A 15,234-nucleotide genomic window follows, 5' to 3' on the forward strand; every position below is an offset into this window, starting at 1 on the left:
AAATTATAGATAAGATAATCAATAGAGCCAAATTATGCACCCTTGTTGCTATTTTATCAAATACTCGTTACTTTTCGCCTCAAGTTTTTATGAGATGCTCTCGCTGACATTGACAAAATTTAGGAAACAAAAAAAAAAAGGCGCACAAAAAAGAAGTGATGTATGTAGGGCCAAATGATACATTCATAATTTGGTTATTGCTGCAAAATCGTAGGTGAGCGTGGGTGTGTGTGGGGGATGGGACCAAAGTGGAGGAGCTCTATTGTTAGTTAGCAGACGAACACAGGAAAAGGGTTAATAGGCCCCACCGCCGAGGCTGAGTGCGCGGAGCAGTTAGCCTACGCCCTACAGTAAGGGGGGCTGCAAATTGGTTAAGTATTTAAATGGGTTGAGACCACCGATGAAGCGCATTACTCACATGCAAACGATTCCTTTCAACCTAACTGAAAGTGAAAACCAGCCCCTCATTATCTATTACTTCCCTCAAAAAAGAAAAAAAGTATTATTATGAATGTGTTTGGTACAAACAAAAATATAATATATTTGGTTGGCTTAAATATTTTTTTGTGTATTGAAAAACATTTTATTCGTCAAATCAATTTTCTCCAACCTTAGGAAAATGACTCTGAAGATAAACATTTTCGATAACTCTTTTTTAACCTTTCTAGATCCACCACCACCCACCCTACTACCCCGCTAACACCTGCCCACTCTTACCCTGACCACCCCTACCCTCTCGACCGTCACCCTGGCCCCTATGCCCCTATACCTTTTACTTATAAAATTAGTAAAACAAGTATACAAAACTTTAGATATTTTATTGCTTCTATAAAATAGTGGGCATTTTCTTTACTATCACAATTTTATGGATGTAAGGGGATACCTCTTACTCCTTCCTGTATTGTATTATCTATCTAGTTACACATTATAATATAACGCTACACATATATAGGAGTTCGTCGCGTCACTAAACATTGGGTTTTTATTCTTAAGTATCTAAATTTTCAATATGAATTTGTATAACAATTCATCAATTTAATTGAAAACTAAACCATCGACACTTTAAATTGATTTATTTTATTTCATGTTTGGAAACTTAAAACTTAAGTGAATAGTTGATATTGATAATACAATGATAACTGATAAGTCTAAAGTCTAATAGGTGCTGATCTTTTATTTATTAAAAATAATAAATAAGTTCAAATATTGTTTATCAATTTGACTATTTTATGCAAGTGTATCCATAAGTAACTTATTCTGTGCACTTTACACGTTAGATAGTACTTTTGAGGTTTGCAAGTAAGATTTAACTTTAATTTTGCATGAAAATAACCGAACTCAATACTATTACACTTCTTTAGCTCAAAATGTTATGACTTTATAAAAGTGATGCTCTGTCTTATTCCCTAAAATTTCTCAACAAATAGCTAGAAATATTCTCCTCAGAAACTCTCACATTCATTCTTGGGGTTAAGTAGGAGTGTCCTCTTTATTAATGATTGTTTAACCAACTCCTCTTTTAATGATTGGATTCTTTATTCATAAGTACATGTGGTCTGACTGTTCGAGAAAAAGTACCTTTGGTTCTAAAAAGAAACTTTAGCTTCATGAATAAAATTTATGATTTTCTTTGGTCAAGCAATTCTTTTGATTAAAGAAATATCCCAGAAAGGCCAGGTCACGTAAGTAGAGGTGGATCAAAAATGTTAAATCAATGAATGCAAAATTATTAATGCACATCATCTATATCTATATACTATATTAAAACACGAAACCCTTAGTGAAATATCGTTCGCCTTTTTTATCTTTTTAAAATAAAGTTCACATTGGACAAAATAGTCATTCAATTAATTTTTCTAATATTTAGGAGTAGCATTTAATAAATTTTCTACTAATTAGGAATAGTCATTTAATTATTTTCCTTATAATTATTTTTTTAAATTATTCCTTATTTGAACTAAGTAAGAAGTTTTAATATTTAAAATTATAAGGACTTTAAAGTTAGTTACAAAGAGAAGAAAAAACAAAATAATTCCAACTCATCAACTAAGCCATAAAATAGTCTATATACTAACTATTAAAAGTATAAGGAAAGTTTTGTTTTCCTACGAGGAAACTCCACAACAATTTTCGTATCCTTTGTCCTTTGTATTTTAATCAAAATTTCAAACATTAAATATTTATTTAAAAGCTTGGTTATTAAATTGTATATTTTTTCTATTTTTAAAATTTAGTGTCTATCATTAATTTTCGGAATAGTAATCATTGCTGAAAAAAAATAGTAAGCATCTGTTTGTAACAGGAAATTGATAATCATTTATTGGAAAGCAAACGGAGAAAAGCTAGAAATATCAATAAAAAAATAAAATTAATTTTTTTTTGACTATTGGTTTCAAGAGTTGTCAAAGAGGACATAAAGAAAAACTAAGAAACGAAAAATAGATATGGCGTTTATTTATATTGCCACACCAGATTATGAATAAGTTGAAGGCAACGAAAGCTTTCGTGAGGTAAGTCACCAACACTGATAATAATAAATATGAATATATTTAAACAAAAAAACTAATATATTAATCATGACCACAAAGAAGAAAAAATAAAGAATTTATTACATCAAAAACATTATTTATAAAAATAAATTGGTTAAGGTAGAATGAAATAGTTTGTTATATACATATCTAAGAAAAATATACAATCATATTATTTGAGAAATATTGTACTTTAAGGTAAATTTTCATGCTTCTTTCTCAATGCATTTACCCCGAAAACAAAAGTGGGATGAACCAAAGTAAAAATATTAATTGCTCAAAATGTCAATTTTAAGTCACACGGCCTTTTTACTCTTTAATCATATAATATTATGTGTGAAAAATATAAACTCGTTTTAATAGATATTATTAGGTATAATTTCTCCAACTTTTCAGCATAACCATACTCATTAATTAAACTATCACATTTTAAAAATTCTTATGATAAGACACTTAACGTAATACATCAAGTTCGAGTACCTAATTTTAGAGTAGATGAAGAGATTATTGTTACAATCTTCTATAAATTAATTTCTTTACCTCAAGTATATTCTGCTAATTAATCTAAGAAAATGTATAATCGCACAACTGTGGTAAGTTGGAGGCAAATCCAAAAATCACAAGGAATTGAATTCTCTGGCTCTTGGCTTTCTGCCACTACTCTCCATCCTCATACTAAAGTAAAATCTTACAGGAAGAAAATAAATATTAATCAAGTTTTTAATCGAACCCTACATCAATTAGGACTCTTTCATAACTTATCATGGGTTTGATAAGCTTGAATTGTCCTCAAACTCAATAATTTCTCTTATAGGCTTGCAATATTCGAACTTGCCTTTTCAAATTATTTTCTTAGAGAAGCGTAAAGGTTATATATATAAGAGTTGAAATATTATTATGAATAACATAGAATATACATCAACACCTTGTGCTTCTCTCTCGCGGTTTATTCAGCATATATGAAAAAGTTATAAATATGGCATTTGGTGATTTAAATATGACGTAATTTCTTCTTTTATCGAGTTAACTAAATAGAATTGGCATACATTATTTCAGGAACTTATACTGTATTATAGTTTATATTTAGTAGCTAAAATATATTATTTAATAATATTTGTGTAATTTTTAAAATTTTATACTCACTGATAGTAGGGTATACGCGCAACGCGCGTACCGTAAGACTAGTATTCTTTAATAAAGAGAGCGAAATCAATATTTTCTGATTTTTTTTTAACTATACATGAAATAGTTATTCAAGAAAATGAGTATTGACACAATTGTAAGAGTTGTCGCGTGTTGTTAGAGGGGGATTTGCACCCGTACCCTATATTTGTGCCACATTTTAACTTGTACCCTATTTTTAAAAATTATTGATTTGGTAGCCAGTTGATAAAAAATCCGTAATAATATAACAATTACACCCCTGATAGTATTAGCATTAGCATGCTACTTTGGAGATGACCTCATTCGCATTAGCATACTGTAAAACAAGCCCTGATAAACGTAGCAGCATGCTAACGTTTGGACTTTGGAGATGACGTTGTTTTACAATACCAGGGGTTATTCATTAGCATGCGAGATGGTGTAAAATTTCAGCCAATTATAGTAGCAGCTAAAGTTATTTTACATTGAAGCTAAAACTTCATGCTAATGCATGCTGAAGTTATTTATCGTGTAGTCAACAGTTTTGTCATGAGTTTTATCCAAAACTTCAGTCTAAACATGCTGAAGTTATTTAGTTCATTTGCTAAAATTTCACACTAAACATGCTGAAGTTATTTAGTTCATTTGCTAAAACTTCAGTTTAAACATGCTGAAGTTATTTAATTTATTTGCGAAAACTTCAGACTAAACATGCTTAAATTTTTGTCTTGCAATATGTAATTTTCTAATGAGTTTCTGCTAATGCATGCTGAAGTTATTTAGTTCATTTGCTAAAATTTTAGACTAAACATGCTTAAGTTATTTAGTTCATTTGCTAAAACTTCAGGCTAAACATGCTTAAGTTATTTAGTTTATTTGCTAAAACTTCAGACTAAACATGCTGAAATTATTTAGTTTATTTACGAAAACTTCAGACTAAACGTGCTTAAGTTTTTGTCTTGCAATACATACTAAACATGCTTAAGTTATTTAGTTAATTTGCTAAAATTTCAGACTAAACATGTTGAAGTTATTTAGTTCATTTGCGAAAATTTCAGACTAAACATGCTTAAGTTTTTGTCTTGCAATATGTAATTTTCTAATGAGTTTTTGCTAATGCATGCTGAAGTTATTTAGTTCATTTGCTAAAACTTTAGACTAAACATGCTTAAATTATTTAGTTCACTTGCTAAAACTTCAGACTTATCATGCTTAAGTTATTTAGTTCATTTGCTAAAATATCAGATTAAACATGCTTAAGTTATTTAGTTCATTTGCTAAAATTTCATACCAAAACATGCTGAAGTGTTATCCTGCAGTCTACAGTTTTGTCAATAGTCCTGAAGGGCAAAATCGTCTTTTTAAAATGCTTTTAACAAAAAAATGGGTACGGATGCAAACGAAAAAATAAAACGGGTATAAGTTAAAAGGGAGCGGCTAAATAGGGCGCCCCATACAATTTTTACGTTGTTAGATAATTAAGCAGTGGAAACAGTCTCTTGAAACGAAAAAAATGGAGAAGAAAAAGACAGTCTCTTGTAAATACATAAACTGACGATGCGTAAATAGATCCAATATGATTTGAGTCATCCTCGAACCGAGAGACAGTGCTAAAATATTAATACGGGTTTGGACGAATTTAGTAGCTTGTTTTAAATCTTGTATTTATATTAGACAATTCAATAAATTTGCATAAATATTTAATTACAAACTCAATTAATAAAGCGAACTACAACTTTAAATTCTGATTCCGCGTCTCTTTCTAATCCCATGTGAGGGAACCTTTAGTGCACGTCCTTTTAACATGAATCATGCAGCTATACATTTGCGTCGGCATGAAGGGGCTGTTGGGGCTACCAAAGAGTTATTTAACGCATTATAAATACAATAAGATCCATCTTTTATATCAATGAACACCAATTAAATATCAGCAATGCAGTATAATATAATAGGAATATATACTTTTCAACGGATCCTAGGAGGTATTTTGTCCCCTAACTGCTAAATAATCGCAGCTGTTTTTATAAATTTCAATACAAATTTAACTCTTTGTGTCAATTATATATGAGAAAAACTAGAATCCACATTTTGCTTATTCTTCATCGAATAACATGATTTTTTCACATGCCCAACAATTAAGTGCTGACAAAGTGGGAAGGGATTCTTCTCTCGTTTATAATGCTGAAGGAAATTAATTAGAAAAAAGAAAAAAAGATAATTAACATGGAAGAAAGGTATAGAATATTGACAAAAGCACATTTATGTTCTTATATAGTAGTGACAGACAAGTGGGATCATCTTTGATAGATATATATACGACCCAATATCGGATTTGTACTCCAAGTTGAGTTTCCCAGCCCCCCCGTGTTACTTTTTTTTTTTTTTAGGGAAAAATTTGTTAAGAAAATAAACTTTGAGTTTAACTTCTAAAGATAATTTGTAAGCATATAAAGATACAATAACTCATTTCCTCAATCAGAGACATTAACATTACTAGGGGCCTAACATTGGAGAAATGAAAAATCGATATGAGTCTAACTCCGATACAATATTAAAAAATACTTCAATTAAGAAAATATATATTGGACATAACTAAAAATTAGCTCATGAAATGAGAATTCTCATAAAAAAATATGAGATACAGTAGTATTTAATACCCCACGCATGGTCTGGGCTTGACGCTAAATTTTAGTTTTTGTTTGACTCAACCCAAAATTTAGGCCATAAGGTAAAGATTATCTAAAACTGTATAAGGAGATACAAACTCATTCCTTAACTAATGCGAGAGATCAACTGCATGGACTGACCTAGGGAGCTGGAAACGTAATTCATCCGAACCTCTTTCGTTGAAAAATTACATTTAATGTATAAAGTCTAATGGTATTCTTATGTATGTATATATTTATTTTTTTGAGCTCCTCCATTAGTGAAAATTCTGTCTCCGCACTAAGCAACTAATTTATTAAAGAACAAAGGTATGCCACTTGTTTTATAAGGACCACGGAGAGACTATTCTAATTCAGGGGTAAAGCTTGAAAGCTTCTCATTGGACTATCGTTTAGGCTATGAGAGAAGAATCAGAATCGGAATAATAAGAGATAAAAAGATGGGAAAAAAGAAGAAAGTTTCAAAAAACAAAAGCCAAAACCTGATGTGTTGAGAAATTGGAATAAACCTTTAACTAAGATGCTTGATTCCTTTTTGCCTCTCTTTGTGGGGGGCACGAGAGACTCGATCTTGTTCTAAAATTTCTCATCAACACACTGTTTTGAAATATTGAAAAGACAGATATCTATTTTTCTCATGACTCACCACAAAGGTTCTCTCAAAAGAGGCCCAGTTCCATTAACTGCAAGTCAATTTGTTACAGATCGATATATATACACGCGAAGGATTTCTATGTAGCCTGGACTTTTCTAGAAATAGTAAGACTATAGATGGATGTACAAAAACATTTGCAAAACTCTTTCTTTGTGAATTCAGATACGTACGCTTTTCACACATTTCTTCCTTTAGGGCAAATGGCGTATACGCATGCTCTAGCCTAGTGGTTAATATAGTGAGTAGAAAACCATGAAATCTCAGCTCCAAACCCCAACGGATACAAATAACACTAGGTTATTTCTTTCTATTTGTCTAAACTTTGGTGACAGAGTTACCTGATACCTGTTGCTGGTAGGAGGTGGGCGGTATCCCGTGAAAGTAATCGAGGAGCGTACAAGCTGGCCCGAATAACACCCCTAGTAGGGAGTGTCTCCACCATTGTTCGGGGCTCATAAAATAAGAATGAGACAGAGAAGATTAGCATGAGTGGCATAAGAATGACATTTTTTTATACAGTACAGTCAAGAATAAAGTTCGTTTCTCATAATTAAACAAAAAAAAAAAACACAAGTTCGTTTAGATAGCAATTAAGTGGATCAATAAAGGGGAGTATAGATGTTAAGGAGATTATTTAATATTTTTCTTAAACAACCACAGAATGGCATAATGATCTGGCGATTTTGCGTCAAAAACAAAAAAGAAAGAGTAGAAAAGGATATATTGAATTTTTTATTTTAAGCTATTCAAATAGTTGAACTGCTAGTGAAGTTAAAGCTTGTCCAATTAAAATGAGACCAGTACTTTTCATGACATTGATGTTTTAATTCACAAGTCAAAGTTACTAATTACAATTAGCAGACATTAAGCAAGAAGAGTTTGGCTATCCATCACCATCATTACGTTGAGTATGTTTGGAACGTCTATAATTTAGCAAAGAATATTCGATCGGATGACGTGTTTCAAACTTTCAATATATGTAAACCCCTCCAACATTTGTAGCAATAAAGAATTCTATTTTAAGTTTATTAATTAAGTACTTTCTCTCTATATCCCAATTTGACATGCTTACTTTTTATTTTGGATTTTATTGCTTAAATTTGTTTCACTTTATCGCAAATATTAGACCTTTTTGACACATTAAAATTGTTTCAAAATATTTGATGTCTTAGAAAAACAAGAAGAATTTATTATATTTTTCCAAATTCACTCTTACTACTTCTGCTAATTAAGTGTTAATTAAGTGAGACAATTTAAAGGACCGAAGTTAGCATTATATTTAGTATCCAACTAGCGAAAAGTGTTCAAAAATTAATGCGCCAGAAACAAAAAATTCGTCCATTTTTGACTTGTTTGCGCATTAAATATCATGAGATTAAGTACAAATCACTTCAATATTTGTACCAACTAGATTTAATTAAGACAGTTAAATTGGGATGGAAAGAATAATTAAAGCATAGGGTTTAGTACAACATGGCTTCACGATGGCCATCAATCTTCTTGATTCTTAGAAGATAACGAAGAGAATTTGGTTTTTCCATCTTTGGACCAAACATTTCTAAATACCACAGAAGTTCAATTCGTTGCAATATTTGTGTTCCCTCATATTAAGACATTTGAATATAATTAGGACGCAAGCAATAATTAAAGTACGGACATGAGCATATAGCTTGGCGTTTCTCATGACATGGCTTCATCGTGGCCATGCAATTTCTTGATTGGTAGAAGATTATAAATTAATAATAATTATCTTTCAATTAAGTTGTTGCCACGCGACCAGGTCACGGGTTTGAACCATGATCTAGCTACGTACGATAGACCCTTGTAGTCCAGCCCTTCTTCGGGTCCAGCGCATAACGGGAGCTTAATGCACCAGGCTGCTCTTTTTTTTAATCTTTCAATTAAAAATATTTAAATTGGAAAACAAGGAATAATTAGAGCATGGATTAACATATACCCATGTTTGTAGTTTGACATGACCTGGCCTCATGGTGGCCATCAAATTAATTTCTTGTAGAAGATGATGAAGAGAATTTCGTTTATCTATCTTTGAGCACAAGACTTACCTAAATAACGTAAAAGTTCTGGCCTTTATATTTGTATACGTACACTCAAGTTAAGCCATTTATGTTGTGGCAAATAAAATTGGTGGGGGTTTTGAAAAAAAAAAATCAAGTATTTTTTCCTTCAAACAAAAAGTCACTAGAGAGGAGTGTTTCAGTTTTTGCAAAGACTAGAAACACTGATCAGAAACATGCTTTTTAGATTTCAAAAACTGAAACAATCATCAGTAAATCAACTGTAATAATACTGGTTGAAACTTCCTTTTGAAAGATAAAAAAGAACCGGGCGCGAACTTTTGCGCCCACGCCCAAAAGTGGAGGAGGATGCTACTCAGCTAGAGTTAGGGGTGGGATCGCTATAGTGGTTAGGGTGAGTCTTCCTACTCGATTGGATCCCTGTTCTAAACAAAACTACTTTCAAAATAATAAAAAAATTCATTTAACGTATGAATGAATATATACGCATGCTTAGGGTTTCGCTAGAACTGGCTTATATGATGCCCATCAATTTTCTTGATTATTAGAAAATTATTGAAGAGAATTTGGTTTATTATTTATTTCATATTCTAGATAGATTGATTATTCATTGGATAGAGTGGGGCGGTTGAGATAGCTTAAAACTAACGGTGATGGGTGACGACTAATATCACAGTTTTAATTGGAATTGGTCTCCCAGATTGTTACATATATGACGCAGACACATTTTTTGGCCCCATGAAATAAGTGCCTAAGAATTAAGATTTTGCTTTATATAATATGAAAAGTGATGGTCTTTTAATTTTAAAATTTAATTATTTTAAAATTTATATATATATATTTTAAAACTTAATTTTAAGGTGGGGTCATTGAATTTGAATATGTGGCATCGCAGTTCAAATCGTAGTCTCCTATCGTTTGACAATTCAGTAGATAATTAAGAATTTTAAATTAAAAATGCACACAATACGTACATATTACTAATTTGCCCTAATAGCGTAAATTTAATATAAACAGTATCTTTTTTACTAAAATTGATTAACTTTCTATATAGTTAACGTAGAGGGGGCATCTACCTGACCTGTTCCTATCATAATTAGAATGGACAATCAATTCCCAATTTCTACAATTTGACTTATGGCAAAATAAAAGTAGAAAATAGATGAGGGTTTCACCTATTACTAGCCCACTTTTCTATAAATAATAAATTTAATTCTTCCACAAATAATTCCATACCTCATGACCTTACAATATTCTCAAAATTAGTAATTGAATAATATTCGAACATCGTAGCTTGCTTTAGGCGCGATTAATAATAAAGCATCGTGACTGTGTGTACGGTTCCCGTAGCATGGTCACGGTACGTAATCCCCAATTCGAGTGTGCGTTTCATGTGACTCGACCACAACTTCAAACAATAATAAATAAAATTAAACACGTTGTAGATTGTGGGTGCATTTCACGTGACGAGATTTGCGATGTGGATAAACAACGAGTGTACGACAACGTAACTCGTCTCATATTAATTCCATAAAAGTTTAAAATACAGTAATATAATAAAAGCGGTAAAAAGAATAAAAATGCACATAGGTTTAAAACATATATTAAATCAGATAACTGAGCCAATTATTAATAGTTGAGCGACCGTGCTAAAATCACAAAACTCGGGAGTGCCTCACACCTTCTCTCGGGTTAACAGAGTTCCTTACCCGATATTCTGTGTTCACAGACCATAAATAAGAGTCAATTTTCTTCGATTTGGGATTCTAAAATAAATCGGTGACTTGGGACACCATAAATTATTCCAAGTGGCGACTCTGAATAAATAAATAATCTCATTTCGAATAATGTCACTTAAATTGGAAAAATTTCCTATCCCCTCGGGAAAAAAAGAGGTGCGACAGTCATCCTTATCACTCTTATAATGGCCTCCATTATCCCTCCGCCCTGACAACATCAATAACCACCCTTATTGCTCTTATAGCCACCCTTATCGCTCCTATAATATCCTCCCTTATCGTTTCGTTTAATAGCTTTCTTTATCATTCCGCCCAGACAATATTCCAACACACATAACAACGGTGAAATGCTACCCTTATGCCTGCATAATGTCAACAATAGAATGCCACCCTTATACATCGCATAACAGTAACCCATTTCATACAACAATTCACACAGAATATTATCACAACATCACAACATCATCAACTCGTATTTACAAATTGCCTGTAGGCCACAACCATTCCAAAGGTACAATAAAGTCAATTAATTTCATAACAGATAGTCCACGACTCAATACAATGTATATAAAATCTCAAAAACAACCACAAGGATGGGAAAATAACTCATAGAGTACAACACATTCTTTAATCCAACTTTTTGATAAATATATAAACGCCTCAATTTAAGCTTATTTAATTAATTATTTGCAGATGAAAAATTCATAATGTGATTATTTTCAAGAAATATCAAATCAACAACACACAGAATTCACATAAAAATCTAAGTGATAATAACACCAAATTATCATATATAATACAAATTCGACAAACAAGGAATGAGTCATGACAAATCAAGGATTTACTAAGTTCCAACAATTTTCTAATTTAATACATAAAGGCGCCTACGAATTTCAACCGATACAATTTGCACATAAACCAAGTACGTACTCGTCACCCCGCATACATAGTTTTTAATTATATAATTTCCGCATAAGATTCAATGCCTAAGGGGTAATTCCCCCACTCAAGGTTAGGCAAGATACTTACCTCGTTTCGCAACCAATTTCAAGATTCCAATAAACATTTGCCTCGCGAATTCGCGTCCAAAAATTTAAAATCTAGTCACAACCAATTCAATATATTCAACACGAATCGTAAAAATTAATTCCATATGAATTTGCTAAATTTTACAATATATATCCGAAATTAACTCAAAAATTAATAGTGGGGCCCAAATCTCGGAACCCAACAAAAGTTATAAAATATGAACACCCATTCAACCACGAGTTCAACCATACAAAAATTATCGAATTCCGACATCGGATTGACCTTCAAATCTTCATTTAATATTTTTGGAAGATTTTATAAAAATCTGATTTTTCTTCCATATATTCAAGGATTCATGATATAAATGAGTATGAAATCATGAAATATAATCAATATAGGATAAGAAATATTTATCACAATATTTTCCCGTAAAAATCGCCCAAATATCGCCTAAACTGAGCTCCCCAAACTCAAAAATAAGTAAAAATAGTAAAACTCCCCGTTTTATGGGGTTTTTATTGTTCGGGCGCCACAGGTGGCGTGGGGTGCTACATGTGGCACTGTTTCCAGAACCTTTAAACATCCCAGCGCTAGGGCTAGCGCCCCACGCTATCCTGGGCGCTGACGGCGACAGAAAATCGTTCCTGGTACGGAAATGTGCATAACTCTCTCATACGATATCCGAATTCGACGATTCTTTTTGCTATGGCTCCAAAATATCAATACGGAGCTAATAATTTAATCAAAACTGAATTTGGAGCTTATTTGCTTAATGTGACACCACGTATTCTTGAAGAGTCGATGTCGAAACATTCTAGGTTTGATGCCGAAACATAGCAAATCAAGTCCGATTGACCTCAAATTTTACACACAAGTTATAAATAATATAACGGACCTATCAAAATTTCTATAACTGAATTTTTACCCCGATATCAATAAATTCGACTCCCGGTCAAACTTTCAAACTTTCCATTTCCAACTTTCACCATTTCAAGCCAAAATCAACTACGGATTTCCAAATAAATATCCGGACACACTACTAAGTCCAAAATCACCATACGAAACTATTGGAATCATAAAAAAATTCTATTCCGGAGTTGTTTGCTCAAAAGTCGACTCTCTGGTCAATTTTTTTCTTTTAAGCTTCTTAAATAAGAATTGTTCTCCCAATTTGATCCCAAATCGTCCGAAAACCAAACTCAACCACACACGTAAATCATAATACGTATTATGAAGTTGTTCGGGACCTTAAGTTATTGTACGTGGCGTAAATTCTTAAAACAACAAGTCGGATCGTTACAACCAATCACTTTGTAATACTTGTCGAAGTCTGACACTTTATTATAACAAAATACTTCAAGTACAAGTTAGAGTATTTCTACATAGGTTCTACACTTTTTTGTTTAAAAAAATAGTTCCGCACCGCCAAACTTAAAATTGATTATAAAAAAATAATTAAAAAGTCAGTTGAAAAATAAGTCGTGATATACTTTCTCATTGTTTAAATTAAATAATATATAGTTGTACTCTTTTAGTATTTTCAATTGTGTTAATGCATTGCTTTTCTTTTTATATTAATCAAAATTTGAATAATAAAATATATTCATTTTATTTCCAAACGGTTGATGCAAAAATGTTTTTTTTGTTCTTTGAAATAATAATCGTGATTTTGAATTATTGAAAAAATAATAATAATTAAGCGTGTATTTTATTCTAGTTTAAAGGCATCTGAATAATTCATTAAAAATAAATAATTTTTTCGATCACAGTTTTTTTCTAGTTTCATTTGATATGATTGAGGTACTCTAGGGTGTAGTACCACTTTCTTTACTATAATTATTTGTTGAGCATTTTTTTAAAAATAGTTAATTTTATATTTATGTATTTTGAAATTTATATAATGTTGAATTCTTTATTAAACACATAGGAAGTACCCAACTAACTTTGATTATATAGGAAGAAGTATAATCCTGCATAATGATACTTCTCATGCTGCCTAATATATAATAAAGAAAAACATTTCCCAAATTAGTTGTCTTAATTTTTTGTTTAGAATATTCTCAAATCATGTTTTATAGAGGGAATTATTTTTATATAATTTGATCAAATTTCAATATCCTTTTAATAAAAAAGGGACTTGAAACTATATTTTATTCTTAAATAATTTTTTTCCTGATTTTATAAAGTGTTCCAATTGAAATTTCAATTTAATGAGAATTTATATAAAATGATATCAATTGATATTAATATAAGAACATCTCAATAAAATCTACATAAATTATTGCAACTTTTTTTAATATTCTTTACCAAAAATATTCAGTACATAAAACAAATGAAATAATTTTTCTTAAGGAGATAATAGAATTATTATATATAAATGTATGTTACCATAGTATGTTTTTAATCAAATGAACGTTTAAATTATTAAAATTACCTAACAAATAATTTTTTTAGTTAAAAATACTTATTGAAAAAATATTTTTTAAACAGTGAAAGTGAAAGCTTAGAAGTAATCTACTTTCAAACAAATGAAAAAGTAGTAAGCAGTAATCAATTAGTGCATTTAAAGAAGCAACGTTACTTTTGGCTTTTTCATTCGTTAGAAACCCACAAGCCACAACCAAGCTTTTGAGCCTGCTATACAAGCAAACAATGCAGTTATTTTTTTGGAAATGACCATAATGCCCTTGGTCGACCTCCTCTTCTCTCTTCTATATAATAGAAATACAATTTGAGCTCCTAAAAATTAAGACCAAGTACTAGACGTGCTCGTGCAATCAGTATACAATTCAGCTGATGATGGTGTTTTTTTTCACCTTGATTCTAAAGTTTGTCGACTCTTCTCGTCATTCTTCATTGCGGCTGAAAAATAACAAAATGTTAATTATTTGATAACACTATAAAATTTATTCCAATGTTTAATGCTTCAAAAGTTGGGGAAAAATACAAAAATAAGCACATCTTGGTTTGTAGTAAGGGCTCATTGTTACGATTAACTACATTTTATGTGAATAATAGAGTGGAGACACAATCACATAATATAGAGTTAGAGTTCAATAAACGTATCATTCAATTCATTTATTCAACAACGATAACAATCAGCGGTTAAGTCTAAGACTAATTTTCGCAGTTCACTAGCTATCACATAGGATAGGATGTATATGGATCGGATTGGTTCGGTTTTACCCTTATTTATCATTTGAATATCTGAGGCAAATAGGCACCTTCAAATGTGGTGGAGGTAACTGAATGACCATATCTCTCAGACACTCACTCCTATGCACAGTATATGTAATGTGGCCCCAAAAATGCAATATCATGGAATTCAACACAATTATTTTCCTCTTTTTATTCAGTCCACCCCTTTAGTGGAATGATATCTATATTACTGTATCTCAACTCTGACTTCTTCAAGAAAACTGCACTATTTCCCAC

Source organism: Nicotiana tomentosiformis, chromosome 1 (genome assembly GCF_000390325.3).
Source record: "Nicotiana tomentosiformis chromosome 1, ASM39032v3, whole genome shotgun sequence".
NCBI classification, from domain to species: Eukaryota; Viridiplantae; Streptophyta; class Magnoliopsida; order Solanales; family Solanaceae; genus Nicotiana; species Nicotiana tomentosiformis.